Below are 22,165 nucleotides of genomic sequence, written 5' to 3'. Positions count from 1 at the left end.
TGGGTAATCCCTTATCTGAGATTTTAAAGGGTTATCTCTTCCTTTAGAGGGGGAGAGCCTGTTATTACCAAGCTGGTTGTATAAACATTTGTTATCTATATATTTTACAGGTGGTGTAGTAAACACCACTGGAGTCTTCCCGGTTTGGATTTGAGTCCTGACTTCTCCACTTACCAACTCTTGGCAGAGTCCTGAGTCCTTGCACGCACATCTGTGACCTGGGATAATTAATGCTTATGAGCTACTACAATGAGTAACTGAGATTATTTAAAGTGCCTATCAGTGCTAAATGTTGATTCCCAGCTCTCCTTATATCCTGCTGTACAGCACTCAGTAAGTTCCTGCTTACTGCTTGATCAGCATGGAGTGGTTAATGTGCTTCCGATTGATTAAGTGCCAGAGTTGGGGACTGTTAGAGATGAGCTGATGAGCTGTGTGTTAAACTGGGAAACCTCATTTGCTCTATATCCAGGGGAGGAAGAGAATGAACCTGGCATTAAGGGTGTGTGTGTGTGTGTGTGTGTGTGTGTGTGTGTGTGTGTGTGTGTGTGTGTGTGTGTCTTTATTCTTTGTAAGAAGCGAAGGCTACTGAAGTGTCTTGGTTCTTGCTGGGCCTGAGGGTAGTGTGGCTAGTCTGTAGAATCCAGGGGAGCCTTCCTGGGAGGTGGGTGACAGATTGGCTGTTGTTCTTCCAGAGGACCAGGGATACAGGATCAGTGAAAACGTTTTTCAAATCATTAAAGTTTGCTGAATAACTGTGCTGCCTTAAGTAGATGGATTGCTGTCTTGTATGCTTTGTAATGGCTTGGGTGAGTGGAATTGAGCAGGGGTACCTCTTTTCTCAGTGTCATCAAACCAGCTTCAGACTGTAAAAGGAGTGACTCCCAAAGGCAGAGCCGCTGTTAACTCTGCTCAGAATGTTGTTGGAACCTGTGCTTGCCTCAGCATCATGTTCGTTCTCCTGTGTAGTCTACCGGCCCTCTTTTTCTACACTCCACCTCCTGTTCATGGCCAGAGACTTGGAGTTTCTGAGGACACCAGGCCTCCACTTTGTTTCTGTTCCTTTTCAGGAAACTCCTGTCTCTTCCTCTGCACTTGCCCCTGCCTTCTTACCCCTTATTTGTAAGGCCCAGTCTTCAAGACTTTCCTGAGTGTTGATCGTCCCCAGATGTCTCCTGACTACTCTCATCTACCAGTGTCCATGGTTTTGTTAGTTGTTTTTCTGTTGTTTCTTTGTTTTTGTTTTTTTTTGGTATGCACATGTGTCTGTGTGTTTGCATGTGTGTGCATGCTCACTGGTGCATATGTGGGTTTAGAAGCCTGAAATTGATGTCTGTTGTCTCCCACAATCACTGTCCGTTGTATATCTTATATAGGTAGGTCTTTTGCTGAACCCTGAGCTTGCCTTTTCTGCTAGTTTGGCTAATGAGCTTGCTGGGGTCCAGTCCCCAGTCTCTGCCTCTCTCTAGCTCAGAACATAGGCTGACCACCATGCCCATTGGCATTTATGTGGGTTCTGATCTGAACTCCAGTCTTCACACTTGTGTGGCAAGCACTTTACCCATGGAGCCATCTCCGAAGCCCGTTACAGGACTTTCTAGATTAACATTTGCTCAAATGTCTACCCCTCCTCTCCTGAATAGACTGTGAAATCTTTAGGGCTTTATAGGATTTCATACTGTGCCTGCCCCAAGAGGCCAAGGAACTCTGTTCTTGGAGAAGTGAAGATTTTTCTTGTTTCTCAGTTGTGGCTCACAGATGGCTTTAATAATTGCCCCAGATTTTCCCTGAGGGTCTGGCCCTTGGTGTCTGCCTTGCAGCTCCTGTGAAGGTTGGGGTGTTGCATGCTCTATGTGTGTTACTGGATCTCTCCATTGCCATCAGGGTTAAAGGTGAGAACAGGCTTTCTGAGAACAGAAGCTGGAGTGGAATTGAACAGCCAAATGTGTCAGGTGGGCATGGCAACCTGATATTTGGTTTCCTGTGCTCAGATACTAATTGACTGCACATGTGTATGTCTAAAAGCCCCTTTGTAACTGTGTTAAGGAAAACAGGAGCCATACCAGTGAAGGGCATTTGGAACTAACATGTCAGGTTCACTGGAGCAGCCTGTTGACTTGCCTTTTACGATGCTGCCTGGAGAGTGTGGAGAGCTGTGGCTGAGATAGAGCACTACAGTTGCCACGATGTACTTGATCAGTTGTGGATCTTAAACCTTTCCCGATCAACCAGGGCCTTTTCATCATACTGTAAGGGGTCCAGGAAGATTGGTAAGTGGAGACATTTTACACAACACACGTTTGTTTTTTAGGTCACCCATGTTGGGTATATTTGAAAATGAGGAAGTTTGACACATTTCTTTGAAATATCAGCTTTGGGGGTAGATTCATAGAAGAATTTTATAAACATTTTCTTCCTGGCCCTTGTTCTTCCTCCTGGTTTCTCTTGGAGCTACTCGTTCTGGATCCTCTATAACTCTGGCCTGCTTTCCACCTTCCAGCCTCCCCTGGTTAGTGTAATAGAGGCTTCCTAAGGGCATGTTTCCTGACTGGCCTTTTAGATTCTGAGTGGGTGTCACAGGCTCTAAGAGGAGGAGGGAGAGCAGCCACGCACCCCTTTTGACCTATCTTGCACTGTGTGGCATCTAGGAATGCCATGAGTATTCATGATAAACACCATCACAAAGTGGGTTATATTTTTGAATTAACAAAGATAGTAGTTGAATAACAGCATTAAAAACCTGCTTTTCCAAGGGAGGAAACTGAGTTTTTCAGATGGGTGTTTTAAACCATACATACTTTTTCATTTTAAAGGACCCAAGTCCCCAAAAGTGTTCTTGTGAGAACTTTCCCACAAAGAGGCTGGTTCCCTGGTTTCTCTTTGTTGAGGAAAAGTACTTTAGCTTTGGGTGTTTTTTTTTTTTAATTCCAGTTTTGTGGTTTTTTTGTTTGTTTGTTTTTGATACAGTGTCTCTAGCCCTGGCTGTCATGGAACTCACTGTGTAGAACAGGCTGGCCTCTGTCACCCAAGTGCTGGGACTAAAGGTGTGCACCACTATGCCTAGCTCAGGCATATATGGCATTTAAAGGAGACATTCTGTTTATTTTTCTTTCTGGCTGCATTGATTTTTTCCCCCCTTATCCTGATTGGAAGTACCACAAGCAAAGCATGACTATTTTGAGAGATGGGCTGGTGGCTGTGGGACTCCTCTCGATCTGGAGGTGGAGGTGGGTGTGGGCAGAACAGGGGGCAGAACTGGTACTAGGAGAGCTAGAGAAACTACAGACAGGGCTGTGGGGTCCAATGTGGCCTCCAGCTAGCTACAGCTTGAGTTGGAACATTTAAGGAACAGAGAGGCTCATGGGAAGTTCTTCCAACTGTTTTATTTTGAGAGCTTTTTCCTCTGCATATTGGCAGCTGTTTGGAGGAGGGGACATTAATTGCTGACAGTCAGAATGTTTTCCAGAGCAGACCTATATGGATCTCATTAGGGATTAGTTTCTGGGGACTTTGGTTCTGCTTCCCAGGTTTTTGTGATGGGCCTGCCTCATTTGCCTGGGACGCGGGCTGGTAGAAAAGCAGTTGCCTGAGGCATGGAGCTAGTCACAGAGATTACCTTTAGTGGGACTTTCAAACTCATTCCTACAACCTGAAGTTTCTTTTCTCTATCTTTTTGTTTGTTTGTTTGCTTGCTTTTCGGGACAGGTTTTCTCTGTGTAGTTTTGGTGTCTGTTCTGGATCTCACTCTGTAGACCAGGCTGGCCTGGAACTCACAGAGATCCGCCTGAGCACTGGGATTACCACAAAGGCATGGACCACCACAGCCCGGCTTATCTTTGTTTTTAACTGTTTTCTTTCTGCAATTCAGCATGCTCCACAGAGATTCTTGAGAGGGTTGGAAATAATCTTGGTGGAAGGCAGGGCTTGCAGATCTTTGCTCAGCGTCATCCCTCCTTCAATGTTCCACCCCTGTGTAAAAGCTTCTACAAATGAGGTCCTTACCCCTACTCTGTCTGGATGTCTAGTTTTGGCAGCCCTTACTGCTGCTGCTTGGTTTCTGTGGGATGGGATGGTAGGACTGTGTGACTTGAAAGCACAGTCTGGCAGAATTGGAGGTTTTATGGTAGTTCTCAGCATCACATTGCTTAACTTATCAGCTTTCACCTCATAGAAACTAGCAGGACCACTCTCACTGTTAGTGGTGGGCAGAGTGGGCTTGATGCCTTTGTTGGAACTTCAGGAAATCTCCACAATGACTGCCTCTTACACTGGGAGATTTGGCAGAACTTGTTGGGAGTTAGTAATGCTTCTTTTGAAAGTACCACCAGGTTTTGAACTGTACATATCTCCAGGAGAGAGGCAGAGAAGCAAATGGTTTACCAGAGTGGAGCGGAGTGCTAGGCAGGGTTTCATGTATCCTGTGCTTGCTGTACGCATAGGCTTTACTGCATGTTTTATATGGTGCATTGGAACTTGAAGCCATAGGCTGATTCATTCCTCCCAATAAAGCCAATTTAATATCAGTGAAGACTGAGGTAGGTAGTGCTGGTCTTGTTCAGATTTGCATCTGGCTTTAGACATTCCTTTTTTGAGGGATGGGGGGCGGGGGCAGCAAGGTCTCTTGTGTTCCTGGCTGGTCTTGAACCAGGTGTGTAGCCAAGGGTAGCCTTGAGCTTGGCTCTTTCTGTCTCTATCTTCTGAGGCCTGGGATTGTAATAAGCATGCACCACCGTGCTCAGTTTAGGCAATGCTAGGTGCTGAACCAGGGCTTTGCTCTTGCTAAGCAAGCTCTATACTACTGACTGAGCTACAGCCTGTGCCCCTAGATACTAACATTTTGACCACCTCTGGTTAACTCATTGCTCATTGTAGACATCTTTGGCTCCCTCCTGTGCATAGATCTGCTTCCTGTGATACTAAGTAGGTCTTTTTGCTGTAACAATTTGGCCTTGAGCTGGTTGTTTTACAGTGTTAGAGATCAGTTGGTTTCCTTGGTACAATCTACCTTCAGACTTTGTTACAGTAGTCACTCAGAAAAGATGCTTATCAAGGACCATTAATGATTTTTGTCAACTGGCTAAAAATGCTGTGATGATAGATGACCCTGTGTCTGTGTTTGTGTCCCTTGTATACTTACGTCACTGTAGGCTTTGCTTTTTAGCCATGGAAAGCCTATTTTAAGACTTCCTTTGATATTCTTGGGTTTAGTGGTGGGCTCATTTACTTTTTTTTGGATTTTAGCTTTAGTGTTAATTTTAGACAGTTAGTTAAAACTTAACTTGATCTCCAGAGCTTGACCAAACAACTCATCTGGTCTAACATTCTTTTAAGCAAAGCAAATTGTTTAATTTTTAGTGTCAAAAACTATTCTGTTGATCTTTGAGAAACATAATAAGTATCATTTTGAAAAAAAAAAAAGAAGTCACATCACTTTGGGAATTAAACAAAAAGGTAAAACTGCTTTATTGTACACTTCCAAGCAGATGTTGTGACTGTGAAGTCATTTGTTTTGGTTTTTCGAGACAGGGTTTCACTGTGTATCTCTGGCTGTCCTGGAACTCACTCTGTAGACCAGGCTGACCTGGAACTCACAGAGATCCACCTGCCATTGCTTCCTGAGTGCTGGGATTAAAGGTGTGCGCCTCCACTGCCGAGCAGTGAATGTGAAGTCTTACACGGAATTTCCAAACTGGCTTAACCGAGTCCAGATTTGTGCCCCTGTTTTCCACATCTAAGTTAATTCCTGACTCAGATTTTATAAACATAACATTTAATGAAATGCCTCCCTCTCATGGTGAGTCCCATCTGCCCCAGATGTGAGTGCATTGTAGTCACCACTTGTTCTTGGAATCCTACATTTTTCATTCGCTCTACTAGAGTGTAAATGCATTTTAATATGGCAGTGAGAGTGTTCCCGTTAATGGTTTCAGGCCTGTGATGCTCACAGATGCTTTTCTCAGTCCCCATTAGAAAAACTTGAATGGGCCTCACACAGTCTTCCATTTCCAGTGCCAGGGAATAGTCATAACTTACTAAATGTTTATTGAAAACAGATCAAACTGTGTATATCTCAGAACATCTCTCGATGATCACATCTCTGAATCTGAAGCATACTGCCTAAAGTTGCATGTAGTGGTCATGAAGCTCATGGTGTGTTTGTAAAAGGCTTCCCCACAGGCTTCAGCCAGTCCCTACAGCAGTCCTAAAAGGTAGGACTAGGGAGAGGCAAGCTGAGACTCCTCCTCCAATCCAGAGGCTCTTTATCAAGGCCTTCTAAGTTTTGTTCTTCCATAGGAATTAATGGTATGACAGATGAAAAATGGAGCACATAGGTACTTATTGTCCTTGAATGTCACATACTTAATATTGAAAGTATTTTCTCCCTCCTGCTTCAGGTTCCCAAGTGCTGGGATTAAGGGTGTGTCCACCAAGCCTGTCTCAAAAACATTTCCAGTGCTGTTGCTTTCTATAGAACTTAAAGCTAGCACTGAAACCCAGTTTTTTTCTTAAGTTATTTGGATATAGCCAGTGTATAGTCCAAGTGCCCAACAGTATATCAGGGCTTTGTGTTTATCTTGGTTTCCTGTGGTTTAGCTTTGTGGGAAGCAACATGAGCTCATTGGTTGTGGTGTGTATGATGGGTTGAGTTTTTGTTGTTGTTTTGCCTCTGAATTATCTCATTTCTAATTTTATTGTTGCTTGAATGATGAATTAACAGCATATCAGTAGATTGATCATGGAAGGCAAAATAGAAATCATTTAAGATGGAAGGCTTGGAAGGTAGCTTTTCCCTTGGCTTTAGTTAGGGGGAATAGTTGATGTATTTAATTTACTTTTGGGACAAGGTCTCGTTGTGTAGCTCTAGCTGGTCTGGAATTCACTATGTTGATCAGGCTCAGACTCAAGAGATCTGCCTACCTTTGGCTACTGAGTGATGAGACTAAAGGTGAGTGCCGCCATGCCTGGCTTTACATTATTTTAAAACTTAGAGTATATTCGCATGGTTACTGTGCAGAATACACAGAGATTAAGGGGTAGGAAGTCTGCCTTCACCAGCTTTCCATTCTCTCCCAGGGTAACTGATGTGGTGGTGGTTGTGGCTTCTCCACAACAGAGACAGTTCCTATATATTTCCCTACCTCTGACAACTCTAATGTAGGGCAATACTCACACTGTTCTGATTGCTGCTTTTCTCCGTTTGGGCATCCTCTCCTGTCAGTTTGACCCTGCCCCCCTCCCCCTTCTACTTGTTAGCTTTCTAGAATTAAGATGATTTTGTTTTGGTCTTTTGAGATAACCATATCTGTGTGTTCAGTGAGAATGAGTGATTAGTGTTGGTACACTGCCATATTTTTCATGGAACCAGAAATAAAAGGCCAGAGACCTAAACTGCATCTTTATCCCTGACTGGTGATGGAGTAAAGACAAGTACCATCAGCTTTCTGCCTTCCCAGCCAGCTGCTTTGGGTTGTCTGTCTGTCTGTACTAGTAGGGCAAGCTGTGGGTCAGATAGCCCATTTGTCATTGAGCTTATGGACCTCAGGATCTGCCTTGAGTCACTGCACATGCAATCTGACTGCAGTGATTTATTTCTTATGACATCTCTTGTAGATCAGACATCTCCCAGGTGCCCAGGTTTATTATGATTGAATGTCACTGCCAGGCAGTGAACCAAATTTGGTGTTGAGTTGTGAGAAAGGAGGGTTTAATTGGTAGTAGGTGTTCCCATCTCAGCAGCCATAATTGCCATTCTCCTCATGTAACCCCTATGTTTGTGGAAAGCCCCAGGTTGATGCTCTTCCTATAATATGGGCTCCATGTAACTGAGGCCTGTTGGAAAGTAAGATACTGCTCAATACACAGGAAATATCTTTGTTCCCGGATGGTAGAGGATTAGATTTCAAACTTAGGCTTGATTCTCGCTCCGTTACCTTTACAGACTGATGCATTTAAAGATAGGAAAGAGCTTTTATACTTTGCTTTGAGACAGGGTTTTGCTGTGTAGCCCTGGAACTCACTGTGTAGACCAGGCTGTCCTTAACTCACAGATTTACCTACTTCTGCCTCCCGAATGCTGGGATTAAAGGCAAACACTGCTGTGCCTGACTTGAGCTGTTTTTAGAGTTGTACTTGAGCTGTTTTTAGAGTTGGCTTCTGTAGTAGAGTTTGTTCTCATGAGGAAGAATGTATCGAGGACCAGCATCCCATAGCTTCTAGATGGATGTCAACCTCTCCTCAGTCCAGGCTCATCACACAGTCATTGTGACCTCCAAGGCTCCTCAATGGGTGAATCAGGTTTGCTCTGTCTTAGTGGCCTGAGTCTTTTGCCTCAACAGTGAATGGAAGCAGACAGGGCACCAGATGCTCTGTTGTTTCGCCTATTGCTCTCTCCTTCACACCCAGTGTAAGGTTTCCAGGCATTTGTGCAACCTGATCGCGGAAAGCGCCTGCCTGCGGGAGCAGTCTAGAGATGGGTTGGCGGGGGCTCAGGTTCCTCTTTGATCTTGATAAGAGCCATCCATCTAGGTTGGTGGCTGTTGGAGGTGGGGGAGAAGCTGCCAGTGCTGTCGCCAGTGGGAAAGGTGATGTGGGCCTCTGCAGGATCTGTAGAATGTCCCCCAGTTAGCCTGAGGGGCCTAGCCGGTATCTCTAGGGAAACAGCACACGTTTGATATGTCTATCTTACCTTCCAGAGAATGTGGCTTAGGGAATGATGGCATTCAAAAGTAGGCTAACAATGTAGGAACTGTGAGGTGCAGACCTAAGGGATAGGGTTATTATTTTAAAAACTTTACCCCTTAACCTAAAACCAGAATTTACTTGAATTATGAAGTGCCGGGCACAGTATCTTGAATTTTCAGTGGGGCAGTGACATGTGCATAGACTAGTGACAGAGGTAATGCTTTGGTGACACTGTATTTCCCAATATGAACAATTACTACATTGTAATAAAATCCCGAGTCTAGAGGACTCATGCTGGTATGAGATTGCCTAAGATCAAATTTTGTCTCCAGTTACTTATCTGAGAGTCTTATGGGCAAGTTACTTCTGGTTTTAGTTTTTCATTTGTACATTGAAGATGGTAATTCCTGACTCACAGGTGATTAGGTTAAATGAGTTAATAATAGGTAACTGTAGTGCTGCAGCAAGGGCTATGTGTTATTTGTTGCTAGGGGGCTGTGACACATATATGTTGACACATATAGTAAGGATACAGGAGACCATGGCAAGCACAGCTGACAGGTGTGCAGCTCTGAGTTTCTGTGTTCACGGACAGACTACCCGGAAGCAAGAGAGTACAGTGTTAATGTGACTAAGTACTTGGGTGGGGGTGGGGTGGGTCGGTGTTTTCAAGGCTGTGTAGAGTGTGGATGGATGCACTTTGGGTTCTGTGATGCTTTCAGAGTGGGATTCCCACTGTCCTGCAGAGCTGCATGAATGTCTTTCAGCCTTCTTGGCATTTGAAGGACAGACTTATGTACTTGAAGGCAGGACTTCTTAAGCTTTTTCTGCAAATAATCTCTTTTTGCCCTAGAATTTTAGAATTTAATTTAAAACATTATTTAGGTTGTAGAGATTGGTCAACAGTTAAGAGCTGTTCTTTTTGAGGACTGGGTTTCAATACCTAGTACCCACATGGTGGCTCACAACCATCTCTAACTTCAGTCCTAGAGGCTCTGACGCCTTTTTCTGGCCTCTAAGGGTACTGCATACATGTAGTCCACAGATGTATATGCAGGCAAAATGCCCATACACATGAAATAAAAATTAAAAAGGGGCTGGAGAGATGGCTCAGCAGTTAAGAGTGCTGACTGTTCTTCCAGAGGACCCAGGTTTAATTCCCAGCTCCCACATGGCGGCTCACACCTGTCTGTAACTACAGTTCTAGGGAATCTGATACCCTCACACAGATATACATGCAGGCAAAACACCAATGCACATAAAGTAAAAATAAATAAGTTATTAAAAAACTAAAAGAAAAAAATCCTATTTATTTAGTGTATGTTTGTTGTGTACCCATGCGACACACGTGAAGGGCAGAGAACTTATGGAGTACATTCTCTGTTTCTACCTATGGATCTCATGGATTGAACTCTGGTTGTCAGGCTTGGTGGCAGGTACCTTTATCCACTGAGCCATTTCACTGGCCCTAAATTTTTATTTTTTCAAAAACTTCATATATTATGTAGTACACACTAACCACTCTTATCCCCCACCTCCTTCCCGCGAATCTCTCTCACATTCATGTCTGTTCATTTTGTTTTGTGACCCACTGAGATTAACCAGAGTTGTAAGTGTGAGCATGGGTTTGGAGCTGCCCATTGATTGGATCTGGTGGACTCAGCAGAGGGCACACAGATGAAGACAGTGGTTCGCCCTCTCCCAGGTTCTGTTGCTAGCTAATAATTCAGAGGTGAAGTGGGGAGGGCCAGTAAGCTCCTCCTTTTTCTTTGACTAGTTTTGATGGGGCCAGACTTTGGTAACTACAGTTGTTGTGAGTGAATGATTATAATGGTTGTATCGAGTCTAGAGGATGGCACTTTGTAGCCCTTCCCATCTTCCGGCTCATATATACTTCTACCCCCCCTTCCCCAGTGTTCCCTGAGCCTTAGAGGGAGGGGGTAGTATGAATGTCTTTTTTTTTTTTCCCCAGAGACAGGGTTTCTCTGTGTAGCTTTGCACCTTTCCTGGAACTCACTCTGTAGCCCAGGCTGGCCTCCCCCTGGCACAGTGCCTTATGTAGAGGTGGTCATGATGGGGTTTGAACTAGAGTCCCACTACCTCAGGGGACACCTCTCCTCCCCCACTCCTGGCTCCTACAGCAGGAGGCCTCCATTACCTCTTACTGCCTCAACCCTTGAACTCACAGAGATCCGCCTGGCTCTGCCTCTGTGGGCCACCACCGCCTGGCTGAATGTCTTATTAGTGTTGCTCATGTGCATCTTGGGCAGCCATGAGTCTGCATTCACCACCATTCATTGTAAGGAGAGGCTTTTCTGATGAGGGCTGGGGCCAGCCTTTACCTATGGGTATAAGAACAGATACTTAGGAGGCAGTTTGCTGCTATGTCAGTTTAGTTAAGCATCTACAATAAGTTCCTCACTGGGCCTGCAACCTTCCCAGATATTTACTGTATTAGGCCCAGCCATGTTCCTTTTCTTCCTCCCTGTGGAGTAGACCTCAAATCTAGTCAGAACGCAGACTATGCCCCCACCATAGTCAAGCTGCTGTTACACAGGAGAGGTGGGCGCACGTATCTTGGCTGGTAGATTGGCCTTTTTGTTCATACAGTGATGCCTTTTCTGCCGGAGGCTAAGTTCCCTGAATGCTAGGCGCCAGGGAGGAAGTTTCCGGTTCTGTTCAGCCTGCTTTCTCTGTGTTTATGACCGAGGTGTGTTGTGTCTTTGATAATAACATCTTATTTCTCTACTTCTGGTTGCCCTAGAATTTTTTATACAACTCTGGGTTTTATGTGTATACAATATTTACACAATGGAAACATTTACTGGTAATAAATCACAAAGGCATTTATTTTAGGAGAGATGTTCCAGTGGTTAAGAACACTAGTTTCTCTTACAGAGTCCTGGGATTCTATTCCAAGCACAACCATTTCTAACTCCAGTGTCTGGGGATCTGTCTCTGTGTTCTGAGACAGACATTGCAGACACCAGGCATGCACATGGTGCATATAGACTGCATGTAGGCAAAACACTTATAAAATAAATAAGCTAAAAATATTACTTATTTTAAAACAGTTTTTGTATATATTTTACAGCCAGTTAAAGATGAAAACATCTGCATAGTGAGATATGTGTGGGTTCGAGGCCACCCTGGTCTTCAGAGCAAGTTACAGGACAGCCAAGGCTACATGGAGAAACCCTATCTTGAGAAACCAAGGGATAAAAAAAAAAAACTATTTTAGATCAAAATTTATTAATGCTTTTTTTTCTTTCCTCTCTAAAAGAAAAATTGCTAATGTTTTAAGAACTTTCTTATTCTTTGCAATATGAGTACATTTCTCAGCCCAGCATGGTATTGAATTTTAATTCCAGCACTGGGGTGGCAGAGGCAGTCAGATCTCTGAGGTAAGTTAAAGACCAGCCAGGTCTACATTGTATGTGAGGGTGAAAGGTCACATAACTTTCATAAAGACCTATTTGGAGAGCTGGCTCAGTGGTTAAGAGTGTTTCTTCTGCTCTTACAGAGGACCTAGGTTCAGTTTCCAGCACCCACATGGCAGCTAACACCACCTGTAATTCCAGTTCCAAGGACCAAGTGGGAATGTGGATAGTGTATTCTCATTTCTCAAAATAGCATACAATTGAAAACTTACGTCTTATTTCTGGACTTTTCTATTTAATATTTTTAGATTGTTTGACTGAATAATTGAAATTATGGAAGTTAAACAGTATATAAAGGGGACTAATATACATGCATTGGCTGAGTGTGCCACTCAGTGGTTGAGCACACAGTGTGAGAGTCATCCCAGCACTGCAAAAGAAAAGTTATTAATTAATAATTACATGTTAAAGAAATGAGTGAAGTGATGCATTAGAGCAGAGGTTTGCTGGTTCTGCCATAACAGTCAAGAAGTGAGTGGCACTTGTAGTGCCATACAATCAATTTAATTTTGTCTTATAATAATGTTTTGTGAACACATAGGGTATTTCCATTACTAAGCATATTTATGTTATGTATGTTGTTATGCATAGTTTTGCATATATTTATTGTTAGCTATGTCGTTTATTGTTGACTGGAAGTGCTTATATGAAGGGATGGGCAAATGCGGAGAAGAATTAAAAATGGAAAATAACATCACCAGGGAGGCTACCTGGAAAACAGGTCCCCAAGAAAGACACGGGGATCACCCAATGACAGAGATATGGAATGAGATCTACATGAACAGCCTGGACATGAGTGGGGGTAGTGAAGGGCGTGGGTCGAGGGAAAGAGAGCTTGGGGGAGTGGGAGATCCCAGCTGGATCAACAACAGAGAGGGAGAACAAGGAATAGGAGACCATGGTAAATGAAGACCACATGAGAATAGGAAGAAGCAAAGTGCTAGAGAGGCCCACAGAAATCCACAAAGATACCCCCACAACAGACTGCTGGCAATGGTCGAGAGACAGCCCGAACTGACCTACTCTGGTGATGGGATGGCCAAACACCCTAATTGTCATGCTAGAAACCTCATCCAACTACTGAGGGATCTGGATGCAGAGATCCATGGCTAGGCCCCGGGTGGATATCTGGGAGTCCAATTAGCGAGAATGAGGAGGGTTTATATGATCGAGAATTGTTGAGACCAAGGTTGGATAAAGCACAGGGACAAATAGCCAAATGAATGGAAACACATGAACTATGAACCAATGGCTGAGGGGTCACCAACTGGATCAGGCCCTCTGAGTGGGTGAGACAGTTGATTGGCCTGATCTGTTTGGGAGGCATCCAGGCAGTGGGACCGGGTCCTGTGCTCATTGCATGAGTTGGCTGTTTGAAACCTGGGGCCTATGCAGGATTGCTTGACTCGGCCTGGGAGGAGGGGACTGGACCTACCTGGACTGAGTCTACCAGGTTGATCTCAGTCCTCGGGGAAGGCTTTGCCCTGGAGGAGATGGGAATGGAGGGCGGGTTGGGGGGGGAAGGTGAGGGGGGCGGGAGGGGGGAGAACAAGGGCATCCGTGGCTGATATGTAGAACTGAATTGTATTGCAAAATAAAAAAAAAAAGAAAGAAAGGAAAAAAATGGAAAATAATATTAGAAAGTTTGATGTGCGTACAAGTGAGTCATTTAACAGTACAGTTATAAAAGGCCAAGTGCACATCAGGCAGTGGGCTGAGAAGAAGCCAGGTAACTCAAAACCAATGCATAAGCCTCTGCGGGTATCTATGTTTTCATTGGTTGGTTTTCTTTTTGGCATTTTATGGGCAGATGGACTTGGGAGCAGCCTTTTGTTCCCATATCTGAGCTGATGGTAGATGGAGGAGCTTCTGTGACCTGACAGGAGAGAGCACAAGCGTGGAGTGGAGAGTTCTCAGGAGTGTTCTGCTGGAGCTCTTGCTGAACTCTGAGGGAGAGAAAGGAGCAGTCCGTTCTAGGAGAAGCGATGGAGTGTTTATGGACAGGGCTTGCAAGCCTGGGGTCGGGACTGAGGGTGGGGGTTTTCCACAGTGTCATTGGCATTCCCAAGACAGCCATTACCTGACCATCCTGTGCCAGTGTTCACAAAGCTAGCTGCTTGTGGCTGTCTTATCCTGTTCCTCAAGGAGTGTGTACTGTGGTGTAGTGACACTGTGTTTTGTTCATTAATAGAAAGCTGGGGCTGGCCGTGGAGCACAGTGGGAAGGCACTTGCCTAGCAGTCCCAAGGCCTTGGCTTCCACCCTCTGTACTGCATCAGGAGATGATGGCAGGTCTCCATTGTCGTCTCCAGTGGACTCACTCATTTTCCTCTTTCTCGGCTGTCATTATTGTAGAAGAAACTCCCTCAGTTTGGAATCACAGTTTGCTCGGTGGAAACAGCTTGAACTTTGTGCTGTTTTTTTAATTCATGCAAAGCCCTTGCTCCCATTCGGGTGTAGGTTTTGATTTCATAGCCTGGGATGCTGCAGCTGGCTTGATGCTGAGAAACTTTGAGAAGCTCCCGAGAGTAAGTGCTCCATTGCCATAGTGCACTGAGTAGGTGCAGCTAGGCTAGTGGTGGTTTCCGTGAACCCTGGGTGTTAGCACATTGTGACTGTCTGTCTCTTTTGGAGAGAACTGTTCCTTTGGAGCTGAAGGTTCCATACTTTGAATCCACTCAAAGACAACTGAAAACAAAGCTGGAGCTGAACCTGGTCAGAACCTCTGAGTTAGGAGAGAGAGGGATTGAAACCAACTTTTCCAGCTAAAAATAATTTTGCTCACATGTTACCAAAAATGGCTCACTAGAACTGCTTTTAAGACACTTGTCTAAGCTTTTAGGTCAAGAAAAAGTTTAGAACACATCTTAAGAAGGATTTGGCTCTAATTTGCTAAAACTTTTGCCAGGCTGCTTACCCTGCAATTACCTCATGAGACAAAAGCTAGTAAAAAATGTTCTGCCTTGGATTCAGTAGGGGCCAAGTGACTCTTTTTGTTTGTTTGTTTGGTTTTTGAAATGGGGACTCATGTAGTCCAGGCTGGCCTAGATTTTTTTTTTTGTTTTGTTTTTAGTGTGTCATGAATGTGAGGTTAGGGGAAGGGAGAATAGTAGGTGTCAAGAGTGCTTTTGCTGGATAGGAGAAAGACTGTAGAAGTAGCTGCTCTTGGTCTGAGAGTAGTGATAAACACTTACAACGCCATGCTTGGGAGGGTAAGGCGAGAGGATCACTGAGTACAAGGTCAGACTGTATATCAAGACCCTGTCTCAGAAAACGAACAGGGCTCACGTGGGTAGCACATAACACTGAAATGGGAACTGTACAGAGAAGGTGAGCATGGCCCCTGTGCATCGGTAACATGCACATTTTTGAGCCTTTCCATATGTTTTTAAAATTGTGCTTATTTTTATGTATTTGGTGTTTTGCCTGCATGTATGTCTGTGTACTACTTATATGCCTGGTATCTGTGGAGCCCAGAAGAGGATGTAGGTTCCCCTGGGACTGGAGTTGCAGGCAGTTGTGAGTCACCGTATGGGTGCTGGGAATTGAACCTAGGTCCTCTGCTAGAGGATCCAGTGCTCTTAATCAGTGAGCACCTCTCCAGGCTCTTTGTTGCATACTGTTATGACGTGAAAGAAAGACGGGGTGGGGAGGTTATAAGGGGATGGGGCACAGGGGAGTTGGGAACATGAGGGAGAGGAGGATCTTCTAAAACATACTTTGTTTACAGTGTCATAATTATCTCTGACCCTTTGTATGCTAATTAAAAAATTAAAACAGAAGCAGCAGCAACAACAAAAAACCCCAAATGAAACAAGACAAGTAGTGAGGACTTGTGAGGAACTCTCAGGCTTGGAGTCAGGTGGTCTGGATGGTTTAAATTTTTTTTTTCCAAAATTTGTTGTTAGTGTATATGAATGATTTATGTATGTATGTATGAATGGTACATGTGTGTAGACACACATGCCATGGTGTACATTGTGTAGGTTAGGATAACTTTGTGGAAACAGTTCTTTCCTTCCACTATTATGTGGGTTGTAGGGATCAAACTGAGGTTGCCAGGCTTTGGGCCATCTTGCCAGCCCCAGTTCTCTTCAGTTTATCACACAGACTTACAAGTCCATGAATGTAGTCTAGTGCCATTACTCAGGACCAAGCACTGATCTGCTGCTGAGGCAGATGGGTTTGGGCAGACTCAAGGAGTAGGAGAGAAGGACGGGTAGGAGGAGCCTGAGATCTGAGCCTGAGATGAGGGCGTTGCAGGTTTGGGTAGTGATGAATCCTGAGGGTCTGGTGGGTGACTGGCGGGGTGACCCCTGGAAATAAGAACTTGGATAGAGTCTAGAGTGAGGATATGTCTGTCAGCTTGAGTGTTGAACAAACAAGATTGAACATTGAAATCACTGGGCAGGTTGGATAGGGAATGCTTCACAAGTTGGAGACTGAGAAGGTGGAGGTGGTGGAGGGCTGGAATTCACTTTGTTCTCGACTGGAGGCCATCATTGGACTCTGCTAATTGTGGAGATGCTGGCATCTAGTGGCTCTAGGGCAGGGGTGCTGCCTTCTGTTTGAGCAGGCCCAGTCCCAGGCCCGCAGGGAAGGGCTCTCCAGTAGTCTGGAGGTCCAGAAGCTACACTAACTTAAAGAACAGTGGCCATACAAGGCAGTACTTTTTGGAATATGATTTTCTCTTCTTCCATTCTGCTGTGTAAGCCTTGCCACATCATCTGGTGACAGTTGTGGAGCTCCAGTTACCACTAGGTACTGTGCTCGACAGGCCTAAGGACAATAGGTTAACTAGACATTATCACTTTTTTGAAGTTTCTTTTTTACTTCCATTTTTTAAAAAATTTAATTTAAACATTAAAAAAAGAAAAGACTCTTACTTTGTAGTTTAGGCTGGTATTGGACTTGTGGTCTCCTGGCTCAGCCTCCTGAATGCTAGGATTACAGGTATACACCACCACCACACCTAGTCAGTTAACATGTAAATCTGTTCTTACAAATATCCCATCCACACACGCACACTCTAAGATACAAAGCCGTTGGTCACAGTGACCACCACCTCCAATTTCTGTTGGTCTCTTAGAGATGCCCAGTGGTAGCAGTTTGCTTTGTTTAGCTGAATGCTTGACTGTTCCCTTCTGTAGTCCTTTTCTTTCCCATTCTTTTTCTGTTCGTTTTTGTTTTGGTTTGATTTTGAGACAGGGTTTCTCTGTGTAGTCCTGGCTGTCCTGGAACTCTCTTTGTATACCAGACTGGCCTCTAACTCACAGAGATCCACCTGCCTCTGCCTCCCAAGTGCTGGGATGAAAGGTGTGTACCACCATGCCCGGCGATTCTGTCCTATTATATGCCATCCTAAGAAGTTTACTACTGAAAATCTCTCCCTAGGCTGCAGTTTCTGAAGATGGGGACTAGGAACTAGCCTTTTCTTTCTTTCTCTCTCTAATTACAAGGAACACAGTTGTCACCCAATAAATATTTGTTTGTAGTAAATGAGATGAACTAATAGAGCTGTCAGTGGGGAGTGAAAGAATGCCAAGTCTCAGTAAAATGTCTTCAGGGCCTGCAGGCAGGAGGTATGCTGCTGGGAAGGAACAGTCAAAGCTGGGGTGAGTAGGGGGTCCCGGTGGGCACAACTGAAGACAGGACCCTTACTATGGAAGGTGCAAGAGATCAAGGAGTCTTTCTCTGTTTCTTTTTGAGATAGTTTCACTAAGTAGCCCAGGCTGGCCTGGACCTTGGTCATCCTCCTGCTGTAGCTTCCTCAGTGCTGGCCTACAGGCATGAGCTACTGAGCCCAAGAAGCACGAGATTTTTAAGGAGAGAAAACACTTAATTCACCCTTCTTGAGTTACTGCCCTAAGCTCCCTGCCTCTTGTCTCCCCTCCTCCCTTACTTTCTTTTTCTTTCTTCTAATCCTCTTCAGTTCCCTTTCTTTTTCCTCAAGGTTAAGTATAAGGCAAAGGTTATGAATAAGCATCATAAATGCAGAAGTCAGAGCTTCAAAGTCTTCCTTTTGTTACACATCCATAGCATTTATTTAAAGTCAGGTCCTTCTTGGGGTTGTTAGTCTGTTGATTTATTGTTTCTAGCTCTACGGATCCTTTTAAACATATATGGGCAGGCATTTTGCCATTTTCCTGGAATCTATGGCTTTTACATGTCCTCCTTTTAGATAGTATAAAATCAATACTGTATTTGTGTGTGTTTGGTGTTTCACATGTGCCCTCATGAATTCATGAAAACGAGCCTTTGTCCTGTGAGTGGGACTGTGAGTGTCCTGTAAGTTTGTCCTGTCCTCGGTGGGACGACTGTGAGCATGGCTGTTAATTGCTTCCTGGTCTGTTGAGCACTGAGGTACTGTCTGCCTCACAGTATGGAAGGCAGACTACTCGCAGGGACTTAACCTTTTGATGTTGTGACATGATGTTGTCATTTACAAAGTTCACATTTGAGAACTGCACAATGACTTACAAAAAAAGGACACAATTTTATGTTTAAGTAAGTTTATGAGCTTGTGTTGGGCTACATCTGTAGCTGGCTCTGCATGTAGGTCTTGGGTTGGACGGGCCTCAAGCATTGATTATTGTATCAGTTCTTTTTAAAAGGTCAGTTTGTGGCTTGAGGAATGCCTCAATGGCTTAGAGCACTGGCTAGTCTGCCAGAGGACCTGAGTTCGGTTCCCAGCACCCATTTGGTGGCTCACAATCATCTCTAACTTCAGTTTCAGGGGATCTAGTGCCCTTTTCTGATCTCTGTGGATACCAGGCTCATGAATACACACACAATGAAATAAATAAGCAGAAAAAAAACCCAACTGCTTTAAAGCAGGTCAGTTTGTACTTTGCCCTTAGATTCTAATTATGACTATCTTCTTGTTGTTATCTTGGCTGAAAACTGAAAAACCTGTAGGAAAAAATCCTGTGGTTACCATGTGCATACTTGGGTTGAATACTCTGACCTTTCACCTAATGGTATTTTCTTTTAAAAAACTCAACTTACCTTTCCAACTATGCTGGCCCCTCTGGAGCTGGCCTGGGCTGTTCTCTTTTGTTGGCTTCTTCAAGTTGCCCTTGAAAACATGATTAGACATATCAAAATGGTTTCTGTGGCATTGATTCTTCCTGACTAATTGGAGGAATTTTCTGTGGTCAGAAATTCGTAAGGAAGGAGAAGGAGTGAAAGTTCCAAATAGCTTTGGTTCCTTAGCTCTGTTACTGATCCTTTGTCAGGTGGCGGTGGAGAGATCACCCCTTCCCCATAACTTCCATGATTTGGTCGGAAGCTTTTACCTTCTCCACCACTGGAGTGTGGTTCACTTCTGTGATTCCTCATTTGTGTAGCTTCGATTCAGTCCATCCTAGCCCTACCCTCCTGTGTGAACTGGAACCTGGTTAGAGGTATTGTCTGAGGCTCAGCTGTGTGTGTATGGTAGTGTGGGAAAGGGATTCATAGAGGGTTCAGGATTTAGTTGGTGACAGTATGGAAACTCATCCCTTATTATTTATTTAAGTGGGTGATGAATAGTATAGGGTCATAAATCGCTGTTTTGTTGTGAGAAAGATATGACTATATTTAACATCAAATTGAACTGGAATTTAATAAATAGTTTTAGCTTTGACACTGACTGGGAAAAGGAAAAACAAAAGGGGTTGAAAGATAAAGACTGTTACCTAATGCAAATGAAAAAAATTCTTGTGACTATTTTCTTTCTTTTTTTTTTTTTTTTGTTTTTTGAGACAGGGTTTCTCTGTGTAGTTTTGCGTCTTTCCTGGAACCCACTTGGTAGTCCAGGCTGGCCTCGAGCTCACAGAGATCCACCTGGCTCTGTCTCCCGAGTGCTGGGATTAAAGGTGTGCGCCACCACCGCCCGGCTCTTTCTTTTTTCTTTTCTTTTCTTTCTTTCTTTTTTTTTTTTTTCTAAGACAAGGTCTTATGAAGACCAGGCTGGTCTCAAATTCATGATATAGCTGGAGATGACTTTGTACTCCTGACCTCTCAGGTGTTGGGATTGCAGGCATGCACCACTGCCACGTCAGGATAACTTTTAGATTCTTCAGTGAAATTGTCAGTAATTATTTTCGTCTTAAACCTGGTGTCCTCTGTAACTTTGTCTCACCCTGGAAACAGTCTCTTGGTCTGGTTTCCCCCCTTCTGCTTGCCATCCACTGCTTGCAGGACCTCCTTGACTCTTTGTTACTGCAAAATGTTTCACAAAATCATGCCTTAGTAAATAACATTTGTGGAAGAAATAAAATTCTGTAGAGAAAAAGAAAAAGTGGGAGGAAGAAGCATATAGAGTATTTGGTATCTTGTGTCTTGCTTAGGGACAGTGTTACTGATGGCCTGGCTGGCCTGGAACTGGCTGTGTAGATCAAACTGATCTTGAACTCACAGACATCTGCCTGCCTCTCCTTTCTGAGATAAGATGCAGGCCACCACGCCTGGCTTCATTGGCTTTTAGTAATCTCTACATCTCTTCTGAAGGCAGCCTTTCTTCCATTCTCATGATGGTTTGGCTAGTGTCTCCTGTTTGGACTGCTTCAATCATGTGACTGTCTGTAGTGGCTGAAGACTGACCACCCAAGGAGTATGTGGATCAAATTCATATGAATCATTGTAAGTCAGAGATTTTGAAGGATTGCCATGTGGGTGTAGAGAGAGCAAATGGGACAGGTTGCTCCTTAGTTCTCGAGGTCTTATAAACGGGTGCATACTGGGTCTTTGTAAGGTGCACAGTGCCAGGAAAAGTCTGTTTTCTTTCCTGTCAGTCACTGAGAAGTTCTTGTGTAGAATTGGTGCCATCTCTCTGGAGCACTGCTGTTCGTTCTGGTAGTGATCAGGACCTGTGTGCAGCCACTTTTCCTTCTAGAATTGATGTGTGACCAGTTTTGGGCACAGTGGAAAGTAGATTAACAGTACTGAGGCTGGTGGGCTTGAACTTGTCCAAAGAAACTCTTCAGAGTCTTCTTTCTTTCTTTCTTTTTTGTCCCTTTGTGTACAGAATTTTTTAATAACTAAAACACAGATATAGATGTCTTCTTTCTTAATCAACAGTGCTTGAAGATCTTTGTCATGTGAGGCCCAAGAGCTAGTTCTTGGGTTTCAGCAGCCTTGTATTTCTTGGTGTCTTCTCCCCCGGTGAGTGTGTGTGTGTGTGTGTGTGTGTGATGTGTATGCATTCACATGTGTGGGTGTAGGTAAGTGTGTGCTACAGTGGGCAGGTGGTCAGAGGACAGCCTTGCATATCAGTCCTCACCTTCCACCTTGTTTGAGATAGAGCCTCCTTGGTGATTTTTACCACTGCTAAAGCCAGGCTAACAGGTCCACAAGCTTCTGGGGACCCTCCTGTCTTTTGCCTCCCATCTTGCCAATGGGAGTGCTGGGATACAGACTTGTGTACCACCCTTGGCTTGGTGTGGATTCTGGGGACTCAGATTCAGGTACTTATACTCATGCAGCAAGTACTTTACCCACAGAACTATTTCCTCAGTTGGACATTTTTTCTTTTCAAAGTTTTACTTAAGTCAGAGGTATTGACTTTAGCAGATACTATTAAAACATTCTTTTCTCACTTGGTGGATTCTGGTCTACTATGTATTGTGGGAGACCCATGGTGGTCACACATACTGGCTAGTATTTCTGTGAGGTCTTTGGTTGTGAATCTGTCATTTCCTGCGTTAGGAAAAGAATCTTAAGAAGGGAGAAGAAACATTGTTTGGGAGAAATCAGAAGTAGCTTTTGTGAGGTCAGAGTGGGATCATGTGTGGTACACTGTGACCCCTCCTCCTGCTCTCATTCTGTAGATCTCGTAGCAGCTGTCTCCAGCCGTCTTCTGGATTTTGCCCAGGCCTCTTGGGATGGCTGCAGTGACTCACACAGCTGGACTTTCCCTTCCATAATGATCTGAGTCTAGAAATGGTGGAGGAGGAGGAGAAGGGTGTGTTGATTACACTAGAGTAGATTTTTTTTAGTGGGGATCACTCTTAAAGGACTCCAGGTTTGGTTGGTCCTTCTTTAAATTGAGGATTCTAAGAG

At 44.2% G+C, this 22,165-nt stretch overlaps 1 protein-coding gene and 1 non-coding gene across 32 annotated transcripts in view; both read left to right on the top strand.

Moving 5' to 3' along the window:
- Nucleotides 1-22,165, top strand: part of Rbfox2 (RNA binding fox-1 homolog 2) — a 254,710-nt gene that overhangs the window by 6,609 nt on the left and 225,936 nt on the right. The window lies entirely within an intron of this gene.
- On the top strand, nucleotides 15,402-15,509 carry LOC128117295 (U6 spliceosomal RNA). Its single transcript, XR_008220777.1, has one exon. It is a non-coding gene; the product is annotated as a U6 spliceosomal RNA (small nuclear RNA).

This window comes from Peromyscus californicus, unplaced genomic scaffold, assembly GCF_007827085.1.
Source record: "Peromyscus californicus insignis strain IS unplaced genomic scaffold, ASM782708v3 Scaffold_20__1_contigs__length_68692818, whole genome shotgun sequence".
NCBI lineage: Eukaryota > Metazoa > Chordata > Mammalia > Rodentia > Cricetidae > Peromyscus > Peromyscus californicus.
The sequence above is the reverse complement of the archived record's forward strand: the minus strand, read 5'-3'. Positions and strand labels throughout refer to the sequence as shown.